Genomic DNA, 21,358 nt, shown 5'->3' with positions numbered 1-21,358 from the left:
TCTTTAAAGAAATGCATGAGATCTTTCTAAATTCATACCGATATTTTCTCTGAGCCATGATAGGCTACAGTTTTTAATGGATGAGATAGAACTGCCTAATATCTAAAGGGGGTTTAATAAATTCAGTTGTAGGAAATAGTGAAGAGCATCATGATGAAGAAAAGCATCACTTGAATCACTGGCCCCCAGGGAATCATCATGGGAGGGTAATTATCAGACAAAAAGAGCACATAAACAGGCCAAAATAGCTGCAAAGGTAAAAACCATCTACTGGTGTCACTGGTTTCCCTTGCTAAACCACTCTGAATTGCCTGTTTTGTGTTGAGCATTTTTATCATCTGTCTGAGAAGTCTTGGGGGCTTTCTCCTTTAAAAGAGTCACTTGTTCCTTTGAAAGAACTAAAATGAGAATGACATGAGTAACTTCTTTCTGAAGTGTTATTCCAAGATCCTGGACAGTTCTGCTATAGCAAAAACAGCAGCTACACACACAGCAACAACATATCAGAATATTGTGTAGGTAGAAGGCACAAGTTCTCTGGGACCTTCCACATGCAGGAAGCTATATTCACTTGATAGGAGAGTGTAAAATTCAACTTTGGTTATGCATAAGGTTGACTCACTCCTGTGGTTTTCACTCTGAACACTTTTCTGTATCCAAAGCTGCTGTCCTGCTCTTCTCTGTAACTGCCACACTGACGCAGAGCCAACTCAGTGTCCAAATACTATAAAAATTATCCTTTAAACACATGGCGCTGTCCCTGAAATCACACTTTGTCGGCTGTTTTGCCTTCTCTTCCCAGATCCCTCAGCTCCACTGCCTCTTTCTCCTGGGAGCCATGGTCTTCCTAAATCACTGGCACATGGATGCTTTTCTAACACCTATCTTTTAGAATAAGAGTAAGTCAACTGTAAGCCTTTCCTTCAGTCAACCTTTAACTTTCATACAAATTAAAAATTTAATAAAAAAATTTAAAACTGGCAAGAGCCCCAATTACAAACCCTAGAGTGCAATGTGGATTATAGGTGGGAAACAAAGTGTTCTTAGGGTAGTTTTCTCTTCTTCACATGCAGAGTTATGTGCAAGACTCTGTATGTGGCACTTGTGGATTCATTGAAGGGGACACTAACTAGAAGGCTTTAGATGACACTGTAAAGGGACTTCATCTTAAAGACAGTGGTAGGCAACCACTTTTATGCACTCATTCAGTGTATCCTGCCAGGTGCTTCAGTGCTTGGTCTTCACTGGAAACTGTGAACACAGAGATGGGTAGAACATTATCTTAGCTTTTACAGAACTGTCAGTCTGGTGAACAGCAAGTGAAAGAATTGATAGTGGGCTAATTGATGAGTGTAGCCAGTGCTGTATCAAAAAATGTTGGTAGTCAGGGTGATCCCCCTACTTGTTGTTTCCAACAGGTCCCAGCATAATGATGGATGACTTCTCAGACCAACACCTGCTCTCCAGTTTGGCTCATAGAAATTCATATTCTCAAGATCTGAAGATGATTTTGATGACATCAACAGATACTGAGTATGTTCTGGCCAGCTGGAGAAAGAGGCAGGATAAGTAAGACACATAAGTTCTTCCTTGCGAAGATTATCGTGATGTTTTCTCTAGACCTCGGCATTTTCTATCCACTTCAAAACAAACTAATATTGTCATTCCTCAAAGTTCAACTCTTGTTTTTACTCAAACTTCATTTCAAATGCAGGTAAATAATCGAAGTAATTTTCAGGTTTGCAGTCCAAAGGGAGGAAGGTGGGGCTAAAAGCCAGGCTTTCTGACATTCAAGTGGATGAGAGTTCATGACTCTTGTGTTCATAGAAGCAGAATAAACTAACTCCCCTGCTTTGCTCCTCAGTTTACCCTGTGACGTGTGTAAAATGTAAAATCTCCATGTATCTAGAGAACTTACATTATAAGTGGGTTAAAGCAAATGAATGCATTTGCTGAGGTCCTACAGATAAAGCATTGGGCTCATTTCCCTGCAGCATGCTAGGAAGGGTATCCAATCCTTACTGAAAAGAGCTTAACGTATCTGCTTCAGATTCAGCCATGGTTCTCAGTAGGTGAGAACATTGATTGCAGACACCAGTAGCCTGACCTAGTTAAGGGAAGATTGCCATGAAGAGCAGAGTCAGCACTGGACATTATCTGCTTTGGACTTAGTAAGAGGGATCTGGAAATTTTCTTTCCAATGAGTGTCCCACAGTTGAGGGTTCACAAAGACTTAGCATGGCTCCCCTCCATGTTTCTATTCACCTTTCCATGTTCCTATTGCCTGAGCCAATTGGAACTTTTGTAATAAGTGAGGAATTCCTTCAGAGTCCTATACACCAACAGATGTCCCAGTGAGAGAAAAGAGGCCACAATAAAAATGGAGTATAACAAAATAATATTAAGAGAGTGCAGAACACAATTTCAAACACTCATGGTTTACTCTTCGTTCTGTATTTTTAGTGGATTTTGAAATAATGGCTGCATATTCAGAGAAGAACATTATGACTATGTTACATTGACAGTTTTGCATTGTTCCCTTGAGGAAAAGCCTTATGATCCACCTTATTATTAAGGAAATAATGAGGTGACCACTGGGTAGTCCTGTAGATAATTTTAACTTGTTGGGAAACCATTTTACTTCGAGAATTCTCAAGATATACCTGTAGGAGTAATGTGAAATATGGTGTTTGGAGAAGGGAACAAAGAAAAGTTGGTAACATTGGCATGAGGGTACACAAGTACTGAGACTGCCCAATGAGTGGTGGTCTACATCTGTAGTGACCTTCTGAGGAAACCAGTGGGTCAGCCATCATGAGGCCATTGGAAGGCAGAGGCTCCCACATTCCATGACATCTCCCACCTTCTGATTCTGTTAGACTGTTACCTAGCCCACTCAGCCCTACCTCCTCATTTCTGTCTTGAGTCCGTGCTATAGACTCAGGTGTGTGAATCCTTGTTTGAAAGGTGAAGGAGTTTGAAGTGTTGTGGACTGCTGAGTACTTAGTTCTCAACAGTAAGTGAATCGTGACAGCTGCTGTCTTCCCTTAATCCCAATGAATTCTACTTGGGTTATTTTATTTTTTTTTAAATATTTGGGTCAGAAGCACTCAAACACTGAGCCACATATGCAGCCCTTTTTTGTATTTTATTAAGAGAAAGGGTCTCACTGAGTGGCTTAGCACCTTGTCATTGCTCAAGCTGACTTCTAACTCTAGGTCCTTCTGTCTCACCTTCTGAGCCTCTGAGATTATAGGCGTTTGCCACTGCATCCAGCTCTTGGATTCACTTGTTTTTAACCCATAACATGTTTGGGTTTCCTCTTTGCAGGTCCTGGCTGTACATTTACTGTACAAACATGGCAGTATTCTTCAGCCCTTCCCCTGATGGAGGGGCTGAAATGAACCTTGACGGAGAGCCTCAGATGAAATTGAAAGAAATCATACGGGGACTACAAGCCGAATTACAAGAACACAAACTGAATTTCCGTGATCTGGAAGAAAAATTCATCTTATGTCAATCTACCGTGTATACCCTGGCCAACGAGTTCCAGAAATATCGTAAGTTGCAGATAGGTTTATGGTCACTAAAGTGAGGTATGAGTGTCTGTTTCCCCTCTGAGAAAAAGATCTTCTCCAAAACTTTTTCTCCTCTTTTCTTTCATCAAAAGGATAATCCATCATTTCTAGAAGTAAAGATATTGTTATTTTGCCTTCAGTTTACTAACAATGGAATAATGAAACACAAAGACTATAGCAACTTCTAGTTTACAGGGAAGTGTAGGGTGGGCATAGGTTAATTCCCAGTTACTGATGTCTACTGGAGACATGAAAATGCCTTTTCATCCTCAAGAATAGCTCAAATCTTTTATATCAGGATCCAGTTTGTACCATATTAGATCCACAGACATATAACGGCCGTGTTGGTAAAGGTCTGGGACTAATGATTCTCCACTGAGTTCAGGCTTCCCCTGTGTTTGTAGTGAGTGATGTAGAAACTACTCATTGACTGACTGGACATTTCTGAATTTGATTTCAGGGAGTGGTGCAGAGGAGGAGAGTGGAAAAGAACAGGAATTACTGGCTCCCAGGTAACAATGAGTGTTAAGAGCCTGGAAGAGGATGGGTTAAATATGAGGAGGGTCCCCAGATGAGCAAACCAAGAGGTACAAAGTGTCCACACTATTCACATGCACAGGCAAACACAAGCTCCTGGTATGACTGCATTCCTCAACCATGGAAGAAGTACATCTTTTAAGGAGGTGTTTTTCTTTTCTCTGTGGTTCTTGTCTGTATCCAACTAGAAATAATCAAACTAACTAAATGTTTTTTTTTTTTTTTTTACCTCACAGAATCTACATCTCCTGTCTTGTATGGGTCCATTGAGTATGAGATATAAATCGATTTCTTTCTGGTTGATAGGACATTTTGGCAGGGATATCATAGCCTTGGGTTTGGGGAATACACATACACACACACACACACACACACACACACACACACACACACACATACATATACAAATGTGCCCACAAACACACACATAAAGTTCATTTTCTGTGTATGCTGTGGCTCATGGTTGTATCACACAGGGAGAGTGGAGTCTCTGTCCTCAGCTCTTTTCTAGTCAGTAGATTGAGCCCCTCTTCCTATCTCCTGTCATAAAGACATGTGCACCCTGCCCACATCCTAGGAGGATCATTTTCTTTCTCTTTGAAAGGAGTACCCTCTTGCCCTTCTGTGACCACTCCCTTAGGCCTCTATTTAGACCAACTGGGACTCATATTTAATCCTCTCGTTTAATTGTACTCTTTATCCCTCTAGTCTGAGACAAGCCCCACAGGAGGAGAAAGAAATCCTGCAGGACGTATTGAATGAGGGCTGTAACACTTGCCCCAGTCACTCTGAATCATCAGATATCCACCAGCCCACCTGCTTCAGTGATGATCTCTTGGGTGAGCATGAAGTTTCCCTTTGTCTAGCTGCAGCTCATGACCACCCCATTAAAACACAAATGCACTTCTATTAATTATACTTCTGAGGGTCCAGTGACAAATTCAGGATGGTAAACCTAGAACTAACAAGATCAGGGAAGTTGTAGAGACTGTAGCCTACTCACAGGTACCATTTATGTGTGTGCATATCAGGGCTGTGTATGACCTTATTCTTACAACCTAGGACAACTTATCTCTCCTAAGTGTTCTTGCTCATGTTTAATTCTTTGATTACAAGCACAAGCCTCTAATCCCAGCTGCTCAGGAGATTGAGGCAGGAGGATCTTGAGTTTAAAGCCAACTCAGAGGGCATGGGATGTGGCTCAAGTGGTAGGACAGTCACCTAGCATGCATGAGGCACTGAGTTCAACTCTCGGCACCATAAAAAAATAAAAAATAAAGGTATTGTGTGTCTACCTAAAACTAAAAAAAAAAAATTTAAAGTTTAAAAAGCCAGCCTCAGGAAAAAGCAAGGCAGTAAACAACTCAGACCCATCACTAAATAAAATACAAAATAGGCCTGGGGATGTAGTGCAGTGGTCATGTGCCGCTAAGTTCAATGGCCGGTACCAAAAACATAAAAGAGAGAGAACATTGAAATGGTTAATTTTGCTTCCATTAAAATGCTAGAATCAGGTGGTAGTAATATTTATACTAGAACTGTTCTGAAAGAGGAATTTCCTTCTAGTACACTGCCAAAGTTAACTTTGCGATCTTAAAAAAAAAAAAATCCCTAGTATTGAGAAAAATGAGGCTCAGGGCTTTTAATCCTCTTCATAGAGAATGAAACTGGTTCTATTTGAGAATTGTGAGGGGGCCCAGAGCCACTAAGTGTTGGAATGAGCTTTGTGGAAGGAAGGAAGCTGCAGTTAGTGAAATCCAGAAGAACCTGGATGAGTATCCAGGGATCAGGAGACCAAAATGCATTTTGACTTTGTCCAATTACATGAAGAGCATTCCATAATGATCCCCCCAGTCAGAGACGATGTGCATGATGGATCAGCATAGCATTTCAGACCATTTCTTTAAACTCAACATGTGAGTTCTCCCAGGTTAAGTCCCTTAGTTGCTCCCTGAATTATATATACATAAATTATGTCTTCTTCTGAGGGAGGTGTCTGTATTGGAATGAGTGAAGGGGAGTTATTTAGTGACTTCTGCATTTCTGAATATGTTTACAGAACACCATGACAATGAGGACAATGATAAAGAAGAGTCACTTTATTTCAGGTAACAATGAATGACCAGGGGCTAGAAAAAAAATGGATAAAATAAAAGGGGTGCAGGAATCCTAAAAGTACAGAGCATGAGGTCAAATGTAGTCAAAGTTTCTTAAAGGCCCAGTAGGAGTGCTGATTGCAGTGAAGTTGTTGATTCAACCCAAGATGATGGAACCCATTAGCAAAATTCTTTGTCTTCTTTATAGTATTGTAAGAGTAAGTCTTCTCAAGAATAACTGAGCAGCCTTGGGCACTTCTAGATCTTAAATAAATCATATGTTCCCTTTGTAAATGTCAAACTCAGGATGAGACTCAAAAATCATTTCTGTACTGTTAGCCTGAGCTCATCAACAGGTATTCCATAGCAAGAAAAATAGATAGAATAAAAATGATATCATGTCATAATATGGATGTGCAGAATAAAAATGATATCATGTCATAATATGGATGTGCAAAGAAGGCAAAATGTCTCTGAGACTCTTGAATTCAGGAGACTATTGATCAGACACTTGTGTCTAAAATTCACCATGCTTTATGCACAAGGTTGGCCCCTGCTATGCTTCTCATTGTGTGATCCTTCTGTGACTGTGTCTTATAGGTGAGTTAAGCCTCCTTCCTCATTAGCTTGTTATCTTGTTATCACTACACTGAGCACTGGTGGCCCTTGGTTTCTCTCATACCGTGGCACCTAAACTATGTCCTTGAGATGAAAATGGTTTTCTGGATCATTTTTGAAGGGAGGCTCCTGTTTTGAACTCCACCCTTCTGCTTTGAATCGGGACCAGCTGGGAGACTGTAACTTCTAAATCACCATGATTTCATCTTTTGTTCTTCCCTGCCTCAGCTGTCTCAGCAGTATCAACAGTGAATTTCAGGAAGAGGAAGAGAATGACCTCCAGCTGGATGAAAAATATTTTCAGTACTCTGGTCATCCTAATTCATGTGACACACAAGAACTTGTCATAAGCTCTGTGTTCCCATCACATGAGTGTAAAGTCAGCTCTACTGTGGATGGAACCAGTGAGTACTCTTATCCTAATTCAGATGAATGCAACTTGTCTCCCTGGTAAATCACAAATTCTCTGCACTCAACTCCACTATCTAGGCTGAGACATATGCCTGAAGAGCCAGGAGACCATTTTGTTTCTCAGCAGGTTTAGAGGTCAGGTGGATCTGAAGCTTTGTTATTTTTCTTGCCAGGTCAGTTTTTTTTTAATCCTGGTCTGCAATGTGCCAGCCACAGTTGCAGGTAGACTGGAGTTAGGAGGAGGGGATTAGAAGCATCTCACAGACATCACTACAACTTGTTCCAGGAGGGATTGGTCAGACCTCAGTCTTTAAAGGGGTTAAATCATTCCTTCTGCAGTGTCCTTGGAAATTGCATTTAGAGGGATTGGTCAGACCTCAGTCTTTAAAGGGGTTAAATCATTCCTTCTGCAGTGTCCTTGGAAATTGCATTTATTTTCTAATGATTTCCTCTCTTCTTTTCATGAGATAGAATATTCAAAAATCATTGTGGAGGTCTTTTATGGTTCTTGAGTGTTAATGCACTTTCTCAACTTCCTCTGAGAAGGCTATCCTTCAATTAATCATTCCTGTTTCTGTTCCACCATACATTGCTGTAGTTTTCAACCCAAAGGAGCACAGATGATTCTTTCCTCCATAGATTACATGTTGAATCATGTGTTCCATCTGAGAGTTATGTTCTCATGTAAATTGTCAATGGCCAGTGTACATGATGGGGAACTGCCCCAGTTATTCAGACAGCAGAGAGCATTTCTCTCCACAATTCCCAGGAATGTCACTCTTGTTGAACAAGAGCCATGAGTGGTGGAAGCTTTATAGAGTATGTAGAGAAAAAAAATATATTCTTCTTGCCTCTCACTCAAGGTAGAGTTAAACTTTTCCTCAGATAAACTTTTGAAATTCTTGGGAGTCTTTACTCATTAAATCAGTATTTAGGAAGAGCAGAAGTCTGATGTCTCACTGTATCAGAATGTTTTATAGTAAAATTAACTGACTAAATTTATTTTCCAACTCTTGCTTTAGTCAGTGCCTTTTCAGGTGTGACCATCTTTTTCTTTTTCCCATTTCCACTGAGGTGCAGTGATGCAAAAGTTTAATCTCAGTGTCACAACATTTCAGAAACAGAAATAAAATACATGTGTGAACTGTAACCACTGCCAAGGGATCTCTGTATACAGACTACTCCATTAAATCCTCAAGAGACACTATTCACAGTTGGTGGTGTCTCTACAATAGTGCTGAGGACACTGAGATTCAGCATGGTCACTGCCCCCAAATCTCCACTAGTGTGTGGTGGGAACACAGGGCCCATGTCTGCCTGGCTCCTCAGCCAACATATTTTTACTGCTGTGCAGCCTGATCTTTCAAAGAGGAGGCTGGGTTGGGTGTTCACCCATTTCTAATTCTGTATGTTACAAATGTTTTTGAGACAATTTCAAAGAGAAACAGACATTGCTTCTCTGGAACAAAGAATTCATAAGGCCTCTCACATGGGTTTTTGAGCTATTAATCAGTATACTTTGTCCCTGGGAAGAGCCAGTGCCTCATCCATTCCCTCCAAATAGAGATGGACACATTCACCTTTATACATGAATCTGAAATGAAGAAAAAGAGCATTCTAATTGTACTAATATTCATCCTGTGTGGGTTCACTGACCCTAATGTGTATATTGTGAACAGGACACAGGTGTAACTACAGTAGTGGTGCTAACCTCTCTGCTCGGACCTATCCTCTGTGTACACAGAAAGCCCTGCAGAAACAACATGAGTATAACTAAGCTACAACTTGATATTTTGTTGAGGACTTTTGCATCTTGCCCACTAATGGCATGCAACAATACTTTTAGAGTTTGATAAATGGCTCCAATAGTTGCAGAGGATCTTCTACTGTGAGCCTTGAAAAATGTCAGCAAGGTTCCTCCCTGATAAAAGCAGGCAACCGAAAACAGGACAAAATTCTAACCCAATTTAAAATATTTATTGCAGATGACCTAGAGGGTAGTAGTAGCTCTGTAGTCATTCACGGAAGTGGTAGAGAGAGTGAGTCTACATTGAATTACAGCCACTTTGAGACCAAACTACCCCAAAGCCCTTCAGTCTGAGTTCAAGGTAGTTTAAATGTAATATCCTTGAGGGAAGGTGAGACTTTCCCAAGGGACTTCACAGATTTGGCCACTTTTCATAATAGATACTATATGTAGGAGGGGCTGGAGGTTTAGACACAGTGGAAATAAATATTGTACCCAATGATTGAGGGATCCAGCCTCAAGGAACTGAAAGAAGTAGATTGAAGGGGAGGAAATTTGATTTGATATAATGATACTAAATCGGTTTTCATGAAAAGGAATGGGCCAGGATTTCAGGGGTTGGACATATAAAAGGAGTTCTCCTTCCCACCAAAATTATGTAACGACAGAGTGGCTGGTAGAAAGCATGCTGTACAAGACCTTTGTGAAGAAACTGTCCAAGTTGCCAAGAGTCCATGAAGAGATTCTTGTGTCAGTGGCCATTTTCAATCCTTCAGGGTCTAATCTCCTTTTTTTCTCTGTTTCACCATTGCTTTCACAAACAGGTATATTGGTTTAAGATACTTTCTCCTTCAGGTCAAGAGGATCTCTCATGCATGTTACTGAGTGTCTTCAATGACAGATGATTAATAATGGATGAACTGAGACTTGGGGACACACAGTACATGACAGGCAGGGAGCAGCACCTGTAGACAAAGACCTGAATGCTGGAAGACAGAGAAGCAGAGTGAGAGTCAGGGAGGAGACAGCCTGACAAGGAAGGATGGTGTATTGGAGTGTTGGGATGTGATGTTGGATAACTTTGTGGGGCCAGGAATGAGGACTTCAAATGCAGGATAGGGAGTTGGAATTATTCAGGGGGATGTAGGAATGCAGTTTTCCCAAGCAGCGTGGGAACATGGTAAGAGCAGGACATTGAGTTAGTGGTTAGTGAGGCTGGGCTCAGTGGTCCCAGCAGGAGGTTCTCTCATGGCCAGGAGCATGAGGGCAGCTTGGGTAACACTGTGCAGCTGTATCTTAACAAACGTTAACCTGTGAGACAGTTGATCTTTGGGGAACTTCACAAGAAGAGAAGATAGTGAGGAGGAGAATGGAAGAATCTAGACACCAGTGATGAGAGTATGATGAGGTGTGCTCTCAGGGTGATGGAGCCAAACAGTCAGATTGAAGAAATTTTGAGAAAACTGAAGCAGATCGTGGTGAGAATGAGGGATTTTCAAGGAGAGTGTGTGGAGAATACAGTAGTGGGCAGCAGGCCCTATTGTACCCAGTTCTTCCTGAGTCTGACCTGGATAGACATGAGGCTGCTGGAAACCTCCAGTCAGCTCAATTTCTGAGGACATTATTCATTTCCCTAGGGACATAGAACTCAAGTATATCAGGAGGAATGTCCAATTTGCCTCTGTAGTATGTGGAAAATATAAGGATTATGGACCCGATATCTCTTCACAGTTTCATACAGTTGATTTACAATAAGGAGCCAGCTCCTCTGCTGCATTGCTTATAGCTGCTAACAGCCTCCAGGTGGCAACAGACTGTATATGTATATGGATTGTAGGTGGTATATAAGCCACAAGGAGTCATAGGCTTCCAAAATGCAGAGAGGGTCCCATAACTAGGAATGTTATACAACCACTGGACACCCCTCTCCATGGTATCCTAGATTCTTTCCATGATCTTTCCTCCCTCGGGGGAGAGATCAATAAACCTTTTAATTTCAATCAGGTCACTGAGTCTCAATAGAATGTCCTCTCTACAAACAGTGATGGAGTTTAATAATCCTGGGAAAATAGCCTTAAACTCATTTTTTTCTTCAAAGCCATCTTAAGTGGATGATTTTTCTTCAGCGACACTCTTTTCTGGACACCTGCCTTTGTTGTTGTTGTTCTTGTTTAGTAACATATGACAGTAGAATGTATTTTGCAAATTACACATTAGTAGAGTATAACTTATCCTGTGGATGATCCCGCTCTTTTTGTTTATGATGTGAATTTACCCTGGTTATGTATTCAAATACAAGGCTAGTTAAGGCTAGTTAAGTCCAGTTAATTCTATTGTCTTTCCTGTTTCTCCCTCTCCTCCCATCCTTTTATTTTCCTTTGTCCAATACAGTAGATTTCTATTATTCCCTTCCTCAACCTCCCTTTTTTCCGGTTATCATCTAGAAGTCAGAACACATAGCCTTTGGTGTTTGGGATTGGCTTATTTCACTTAGCATGATATCTCCAGTCCATCCATTTTCTGCAAATGCCATTGTTTTATTTTTCTTTATGGCTGAGTAATATACCATTCTCTATATACATTACATTTTCTTTATCCATTCATCTGTTGATGATGTCAAATGGTGGTTTCATTCCAAGTTTTCTAAGGAATCTTCATACTGCTTTCCATAGTGGCTGCTCTAATTTTCAGTCCTACTCAAATTTTTGAGAGTACCTTTCTCACCCCATTCTCCACCAACATTTATTGTTACTTGAATTCTTTATAATTGCCATTCTAATTCAAGTGAGATGGAATCTCTGCATAGTTTTAATTTGCATTTCTCTAGTTGCTAGAGATAATAAAGAGTTGTTCATGTATCTTTTGGCCATTAGTATTTTTTCGGCTGTGAGGTGCATGTTCAGTGCTTTGCCCATTTATTTATTGGGTTATTTAATGTTTTTTTTTCTTTTGGGTTTTTTGTTTTTTGAGTTCTTAATACATCCTGAGGATTGAATGCTCTTGTCTAATGTGCATGTGGTAAAAATCTTTTCCCATTCTGTAGGCGCTCTCATCACGTTATTAATTGTTTCCTTTACTCTGAAGACGCTTTGCAGTTTGCCATCCCATTTATTGATTCTGGCCTTCTTAGCATCCAGGCACAGAAACCAAAGGTGACATATCCATCACACTCATGATCTCTGTCACTGTACCTGAGACACAAGCTGGTTTCCCCAACAGACAGGGACATAAGAAATGGGCATTCTGGGTGGGGGTACTAAAGAAAGAAAGAACTGGGATAGTTACCCTGTTCTCCTTTTAGGTGTCACTAAGAAGGCCTGCCTCCAATGGCCTTTGAGTGGGCATGTGAGCCCCAGTGTGTCAGAGATGCAAGCCTCAGATGCACACCTGGATGTAAATACCCAAATGAGTAGTTGTCAGGGGACAATGTTGGATCACCAGTTAATCTGTGGTGATGGTGGAGCCAGGCTGAGTCTTTCCTCTGCTATCGATAGCTGTGTAGCCAACACTGACCCTGGAAAACAGTGGATGCTCTTCCCAGATAGGAAAGGCAAGGGAATTTGTAAGCTCTGATCCACATGTTGGTTGTCAGAATATTGTGGGTGGCAGAGATGGTGGGTCTCTACATGTTCTCTCGGTCAGACTTAAAGCTGCGATTCTCTGACATAGTGATGTGAGCTGGAGCCTGGGGCCTAGGGTTAAATACACTCTCAGGTCCTGGGCTGGCCTTTACCAAGTGCATATCTTAGGTGCTTTCATCTCTTTCATGGTTTATTAAAATAATTTCCATAGTACCAGTTCAATAAAAATAAAAATTTTTTAATGAAAGATTTGACTCTGTAATCTCAAATCATCAGATAACTTCTGGTTATTTGATAAATATAATTTCACAAAAGATATTTTCATTGGATATAGAGCAATTTTTCAGTAATAGTATAAATCCTGGGCCCACAATTCTGTGTCCTGACATATCCAGCTCACTTTTCACCTTTCCTCATCTCTTTAAATTAATGTGACACCTTCACCCAGAAAGTGCACAAATTGTCTCCTTGCTGATTCCACACTGAGTCCATCCTCTCCATTCGTCTGTCTTCATATCCATGTTGCCAGTGTCCTCACAAGGACTCAATTCTGCTCAGATGTGAAGACTGAGTTTTAGTCCCTCCTTGTCCCCTTAATCTGGGTTGTGTTCATCTTGATTCTCTGTCTCCCTCAATATCAGCTTCTGGAGCCTCTGGTTCTCATGTCAGGTGCCACACTCATCTGACAGATGTGGGCACCCTTGCACTCATTACAAACATCTGAGGGCCATGCAAGAGAAGAAACACCTGTGCCTCATGTAGAGCACTCCCTGGCATGGGCTCTGTGTGTGTCACTGGTGTGTAGTTCTTGAAGCACGTGTGAAAACTTGCGGAGGTTCACCATCTTTTCTTCCTGCTGGACTCTACTGGGTTCTCCCACAATCCCAGTCAAGACTAAGCCTACAGGCTCAGTTGAGTGATTGTGTTCTGGTGTCTCACAGGGAATTTTTGAGCATCTGCTTTTCAAACATCTCTTTTTTTCCCTCAGGTTTCTAAATTATTTCTGACTTCTTGTGGCCAGAATATTGATATTATACAATCCCACATGTGAATGTTCATAATTTTCTGTTCATCAGATATATCCATTATATGTTAGGCATATACAGTAGTTCTATTAGTAATAATGCCTGTATATAAAATAAGTCAGTCAGAGTAAGATTTAAAATATTCCAGGGATGATTCTTCCCCAGTTCTCTACTTTCATATAGTTTTCCTTCTACTATGATTTTGCTTAACTTTGATGATCACTTCCTGACTAAAAGCTCTGCCTAGATCTCTAGTGGTATTATTGCCTTTTATATTGGGGAGCTATAGGTGTCTATAACTTCCATATTTCTTGAATATTTTCAAGAATTGTAACCACACTTGCCTCCTGTCAAGTTTATCATACTGGATATGCCAGAATCATCAACAAAATGAAAGTATCAGTCTCAATGTCTTTATATTTATGTGGTAGTGAGGATAGAACCCAGGGCCTCATGCATTTGAGGCAAGTGCTCTAACTCCAAGCTACAACCCCAGCCCTGAAAGTATCAGTCTCTATAAGCTACACATAAATCCTTAGACTTTTTTGTGCAAGGCTGCTTTCTTGATTAGGTGACCCTTTGGGGTCAATAGTTGTGTCACAGGATAATAGTTCCTGTTTTATTTTCAGAACTGAATTTGGATACTTGCATTGAACTGCAGAACCTTCCCAAGCTTGAGGGTGATGCCCTTGGAGGCTTGGCTGTCAAAACACCTGGATGTGAGCTGCATGTCCTCACTGATACCATGAGTGTCATGAAACAGAAGATCATGAAAAGGAAACAACTCTTCTGCAAGTGGAGAATGGCATGCAGATTCCCAGGACTTCAAGCTTCGGGTAGAGTGGTGACAGCTTCTGTGGCTCTGGGATGCACTTACCTCTTTTAGCTCTCTCTATGAGGAGGTAGCTCCTTCTGCTGTGATTTCTCTTCACCATTGGTTCTTTCCAACAGCAGATGGAGACTGTCTGGTCTTATGTCTCTATTTTATGGTCTCCCACCCTGAGAGGCTGTTCCATCTCCACCTCCTGTTTGCATTCAGAAATCTGCTCTGTTCCTACATCTGCTGTCCTGATATTCCCTGTAACTGACACAGGAAAGCCCAGCTTAATGGGGGGTCCTAATCCCATGAAGAGCATCTTTCAGACACATGCCACCTTCCCTGGAATCACACACTGTCTAGGCTTTTGATCTATCCTGCTTCCTTGACTCTGCTGCCTCTTTATTCTGGGAACATGGCCTTCATAAGTCACTAGCACATGGCTCCTTCTTGGACCCTCCTTGGCAAACAGGACTAAGTCAACACACAAAGAAAAATTGTGAAAACTGATGGGAAAGATTATGACAACTGAACTTTATCTGGGCTATACGTGGCAGAAGTCATTTTGTCTTCACCCCTTAGCCCACTCCATTTTCCATGACTCTTTTTTCTGCTCATTCCTGATCGAAATTGTAATAACTTTCAAGATTTCCTGCAGATTCTTATTCCTGTCTAGCCAAGGTGACTGAAGAACCCACTTGGGCTCTGTGTTGAAATGGGTGAAATAGCACTATGTAATGACTCCTGGATGTTTTTGAATTGTTTGTAGAAAACCATGAAAATGATGATGAAAAAGACCAAAATTCACTGAATTCCAGGTAACAACAAATAATCTGGAGATTGTAAGAAAAGGCAAAATAAGGGGTTAAGGATAACCTGAAAGATTAGACCATGAGGTCAAAAGTAGACACATTTGATGACCAAATGTAAAAAAGACTACTGTTGGCAGGGGTGATGTTGACTAAGCCCAGTGTGATGGAGCCTTTTAGCAAGGTTATCTTTTATCTTCCTGGTGCTGGTACAGTGAGCGTGACTGAGAAGAACTGCACAGTCATTCTTGGGCATTTCTTCCTTTTAACAAAATCACTTGTTTATTTTAAGTTGAATAATCAGAATTAGAGGCATACTATCTTTCTATACTATGGCCTGAGAATCCCGGACAGGTATGTCATAGCAAGAAAAACAGAAATACGCTCCCTTTCTACCCCTTCCCCCCCCAAAAGTATTATGTCAAAAAAATGGATAGAAAAAGTTCTAGAAGGCACACATTTTGGGGGCACTCTCTCATGTACCAGACTGTATTTGCTGGCCATCTATATGCAAGTGTCAGTATCAGTCATGCCCTAGGTTCAACTACAGCTTTGCTTCTCATTGTATGATCCTTCTGTAGTTGTACTTTATAGATGAAGTTGAGCCTCCTTTCTCATCAGCTTGTTATCTGCCCAGTACACTGGACACTGGTGGCTCTCACTCTCTCTCTCATACTATGGCATCTAAACTATGTCCATGATTTGAAAATGGTTTTCTAGATTATTTTTGAAGGGAGGCACCTGTTAGGGGACTCCACTCTTCAACTTTGAATCATAACCAACTGGGAGGCTGTAGCTTCTAAACCACCTTGATTTTTTGGTTATTCTTCCTTGTCTCAGCATTCCCAATGGTGAACTGCAGGAGGAGAAAGAGGATGACCTCCTGCTGGGGAAAACTTATTTTCTACCCTTGGATCATCCTAATTCATCTAACACACAAGAACTTGTCAGAAGCTCTGTCTTCCCATCAGCTGAGCCTACAGTCAGTTCTGCTATGGATGAAGCCAGTGAGTATTCCTATCATAATTCAAATGAATCTAACTTTTCTCCCTAGGAAAGCAAAAATTCTCTGCACTCAACTCTACTGTGTAGGCTGAGATATATGCATGCAGAGGCAGGAGACCCATCTTGTTTCAGAGTAGGTACAGAGGTCAGGTGGATCTGACTGATTTTGTCTTTAAAGTATGTCTGCTGTGCTTGGCATGGGGGCTCAGGCCTATAATCCCAGTGGCTTAGGAGGCTGAGACAGAAGAATGATGAATTCAAAGCCAGCCTCAGCAAAAAGTATTATTCAAATTCAAAGCCTCGGGGTGCTGAGAAACTCAGTGAAACCCAATTTGTAAATTAAACACAAAATAGGTCTGGGATGTAGCTCAGTGATCAAGTCCCCTGAGTTAAATCCCTGTTGTCCCCCCCCCAAAGAAAAATATGATGTCCACCATTTCTATTCATGATCTTTTCTGCCTGTGGATCAAGATCAATAAATTCCTTTTTTTGTCCCATGCCCTGGTGTCTCTGTAGAATGTTCTCTCCAGAAATAGTGACTAAGATTAATTATATTTGGATAATAAACATGAATTCATTGTTACTTTAAAGCCCTTTTTGTCAATTGTATTACTTTATTTTAGGAACTTTTGCATGGGCACCACCCACCCAAGAATACCTAGGCACATGTACAAAAGATGACATGTCCATTGGACACGTGATTTCTGTCACTGTGCCTGGGTTGCTAGGTTGGGTCAATTGGCAGGGACATAAGAAATGGGTTTTCTAGGAGTAGTTAGCAAAGGGAGAATTGGGATTGTTACTGAACCCTCTTCTCCTTTCAATTTCTTCTGAGAAGGCCCAAGGGCCTTTGAGTGGACATGTGAGCCCATACATATCATAGATGCAAGTTTCCCATGCACAGGTGGAGTCAAGAGCCCAAAGGAGCAGTTGTCCATCAGATAAATATAGAGATCCCTCTTGTGTGTATTACACATTTTTTATATGTGCTTTTTCATATATAATGGGTATACGTGCAGTGTATTATTATTATGCATATTTTTAAATTCCTTAGGATGAGTTTTCCTTTCTTTAATAATGTGTTTCTCCTTTGATTTTGCTTGATTTTTATTATCTCTTCCTTCCCCAAAGCACAACCTACCTCCACTCTGATTTTCTAGTGTTTGGAAATATATCTGGGTGCTATTGCATTTTACAAATCCTGTCTTATTTGCACATACTTACAGAGCATGTCCTCAATGATGCCACAGGTGTCAGCAAAGAGAAGATGATTACAAGAAAAATTCTGATGAGCAAGAGGAAACTAGCATGCAGATTCCCTGGCCTTCAGGCTTCAGGTATGTTGGCTCTGGAATGCACTTGACTCCTTTTAACTCTGTAAGATTGTAGCTCCTCCTTCTGCAGTGATTTCTCTTCATCTGTGCTTGTCTCCAACAGGAGATGGAGCCTCTGTTTGGTCTTATCTGTACTTCCCATGGCCTTGTAGCCCTGACCTGCCCTTCCATCTACATTTCCTATTTACATTCTGAAATCTGCTCTGTTCTCATGCCTGCTGTCCTAATATTCTTGATAACTGCTGCAGGGAAGCCCAGTCCCAACCCTATGAAGAGCATCTTTCAGACACATGCTCCCTTCTCTTAAATTGTATACTTTCTACACTTTTTTGCCTTCTGTACCTGAATTGCTTGACTTCATTACCTCTTTGTGCTGTGAATGAGTCTTTACTAAGTTAGTAGATCATGGATCTCTCTCTGGGGGTTTTCATAGGGAACAAGTCTAACTCAAACCTGGGTTGTTATCTTTTTTTAATATTTGTTTTTTAGTTGTAGTTGGACATAATGCCTCTATTTCACCTATTTTTTTTATGTTGTGCTGAGGATCAAACCCAGGGTCTTGTACATGCGAGGCAATTTCTCTACCATTGAACCACAAACCCAGCCCCCTGGATTGTTAACTTAGACATGCAAATTAAAGTGTCATTTTTATTATGTTTTTTATGACTTCTTTTTAGTTTTTCATGAGAGTAGAGCCCATTTTGAGATCATATAGAAGCATGGAATATATCTTAATCTAATTAGGACCCCAGGCTTTTGATGTACATAAAGGTGACATTCTCTGCATTGTGTTCCTATATGTACATAGCAAATGTACATATAGGAACACAATGTCAGGTTCATTCCTTTTCTTACCATTCATTTCCTTTCCTTACCATACTCTTTTTCCTTCATTTCTCTTTGTCTAATACCTGGAATTTGTATTCTTCCACTCTTCCCTCCTTAGTGTAGATTAGCTTCCAAATGTCAAAGAAAACATTTGATACATTTGATATTTGTATTTGGGGAGACTGACTTAATTCACTTAGCATGGTAGTCTCCAGATTCATCCATATAATGGCAACTATTATAAAGTTATTCATCTTTATGGCTGAGTAATACATGTATGTGTGTGTGTGTGTGTGTGTGTGTGTGTTGACTCCATAGCTTAGCTATTGTGAATTGTGCTGATAAAAACATTGATATGATTATATCACTATAGTGTGCTGAGGATAGCCTCTTCAACAAATGGGGCTGGAAAAACTGGAAATCCATATGTAGCCAAATGAAATTTAGCCCCTCTCTCTTAAAACTGAACTGAAAGCATATCAAAGACCTGAGAAGTAGACCAGAAACCCTGCATCTACCAGAAGAACATGTAGGCCTAACACTCTAACATTGAGGCTCAGGAACTGAATTCCTTAAGTACACTCCTAAAGTTCAAGAAATAAAATGAAACATCCACAAATGGGATGGCATCAATCTGAAAAGTGTTAAAATTGATGAGCAATCATCCTGGATAAAAAGCTCTATTGCAAGACCAGAAGATGGTGAGATAGTGGAAAGCTGCATTACCTTGTATCATGAGCACAGCAGCAGGAATATAGACACCTACTGAGGTTGATGAAAAAGGAATTTCACAAAATATAATAGTGTACATTCAGTTGGACTAGGGAATCAGAAATTTGAGTACAACAACAAAATATAAGAATATATAGATGCCAACTCACCTGCCACATGGGTACTGAAAGCAGCAAAGAGACCCCACAAAGGGAGGGGAGAACACAGAGAAACACAGATTGAGTACAGAAAAACCTGAAATCAGAGAAGCTGCCTGAACTTGGTTGATTTAGAGGTTGCAGTATTTAAAATCTTAGCAATTAGAGAAATGTAAATCAAAACTACACTGAGAATTCACTCACCCCACTCAGAATGGTAAATATTAAAAATAAAAGCAACAGTAAATGATGGCAAGGATGTGGGGAAAGAGATTCACTTAATACATTGCTGGTGGAATTGGAAATTGTTGCAACCATTCTGGAAAGCAGTGTGGAGCTTTTTTACAAAACTTGGAATGGAACCGCTATTTGACCCCATTATCCCACTCACTTTGTACCCAAACAACTTAAAATCAGCATACCACAGTGACATAGCCACTTCAATATTAATATCAGCTCAATTCACAATAGTTAAGCTATAGAACCAACTTAGGTGCCCTACATCAGATGAGTAGATATAGAATTTGGTATACATACAAAATGGAATACTACTCAGCCATAACGAAGAATGAAATTATATCATTCACCAGTAAATGGATGGAAGTGGAGACTATCATGCTTTGTGAAATAAGGCAGTCCCAAACCCAAAGGCAGAATGTGGATGCTAACTTACAACTAGAGAGTGAAAGATTAGAGGTTCATTGGACTAGACAAAGGGGAATGAAGAGAAGGGGGGAACATGTAATAGGAAAGACAGGAGAATGAATAAGACACATCTTTCCTATCTTCATGTATGAATATACAAACAATGAAGTTCTTCGTCATGTACAACCACAATAATGGGGGATCCTATTTTCAACAAGTTATAGTTATTCTATGTATGTATAATATGCCAAAATATGCTATTATGTAAAAATAATAATATTTTTAAAAAGAATTTTCAATAAAAATACTGTATTCCTAGATTTGGTATTGTAGCTCAGTGGCGGAGAACTTGCCTAGCATGTGTGAGGCACTGATTGGATCCTCAGCACTAGGTAAAAATAAATAAAGTAAAAGTATTAAACAAAAATAGCTCTGCCAGAAGAAAAATACTGTATTCCTAAATATATATTGTAATTCCCACCACTTCAAGTTGGGATGTTAATATATTAGCCTACATAGTTGTCTCCTACTATCTAATTCTTGAAGTAGTTTTCTATTTCAGTTTGTTTTTTATTATTGGTACCACTGTTAAATACAAAACTCCAGACAATAAGTAATGCTGCAGAGCTCTAGTAACAAAACAGCATGATATTGTCACAAAAATAGACCCAAAGACCAATAGGACAGAATAGAAGACAGAGACAAATCCAATCCTTAGAGCCCTCTGATACTTAACAAAGGTGCAAAAATATATATTGGAGGAAAGAGGATTTTTAATAAATGGTTCTGGGACAACTAGATAACTATCTAGAAAAATAACACTAAAACCCTATTTCTCACCCTGCACAAAACTCAAATGAAAATGGATCAAACACTTTGGAATTAGACCAGAAACCTTGCAACTGTTAGAAAAGAATGTAGGGCCAACATTCTACATATAATTGCTGGCACCAGCTTCCTCAAAAGTACATGAACTGAAACTATGAATAAATAAGTGGGACACCATCAAATTACAAAACTTCTTCCCAGCAAAAGAAAGAAATAAGAGTGTGAAGAGAGAGCCTACAGAATGGTAAAAGTATCTTGGCCAGCTACTCATCTGATAAGGGATTAATACTCTAAATATATAAATAACTCAAAGCACTTCATACAAAAATATCCCAAATAACCCAATCAATAAATGGGCAATAGAAAAAATGAAATCGAAACTTCTTAAGAAAAAAATTACAAATAGCCAAATGAGAAAAGGTTCAATATCACTAGCAATTAGGGAAAGCAAATGAAAGAAATATTAAAATTTTATCTGACTCCAGAATTGCAATGTTCAAGAATATACATAAAAATGCAGGCAAGGTTGTGGGGAAAATATACACTTGTATATTGTTAATGGGACTGCAGACTAGTACAAGTCCAGAAACCACTGTAGAGATTCATCAAAAAACTAGAGATGTAAGCATC

This window comes from Ictidomys tridecemlineatus, chromosome 11, assembly GCF_052094955.1.
Source record: "Ictidomys tridecemlineatus isolate mIctTri1 chromosome 11, mIctTri1.hap1, whole genome shotgun sequence".
NCBI lineage: Eukaryota > Metazoa > Chordata > Mammalia > Rodentia > Sciuridae > Ictidomys > Ictidomys tridecemlineatus.
The sequence above is the reverse complement of the archived record's forward strand: the minus strand, read 5'-3'. Positions refer to the sequence as shown.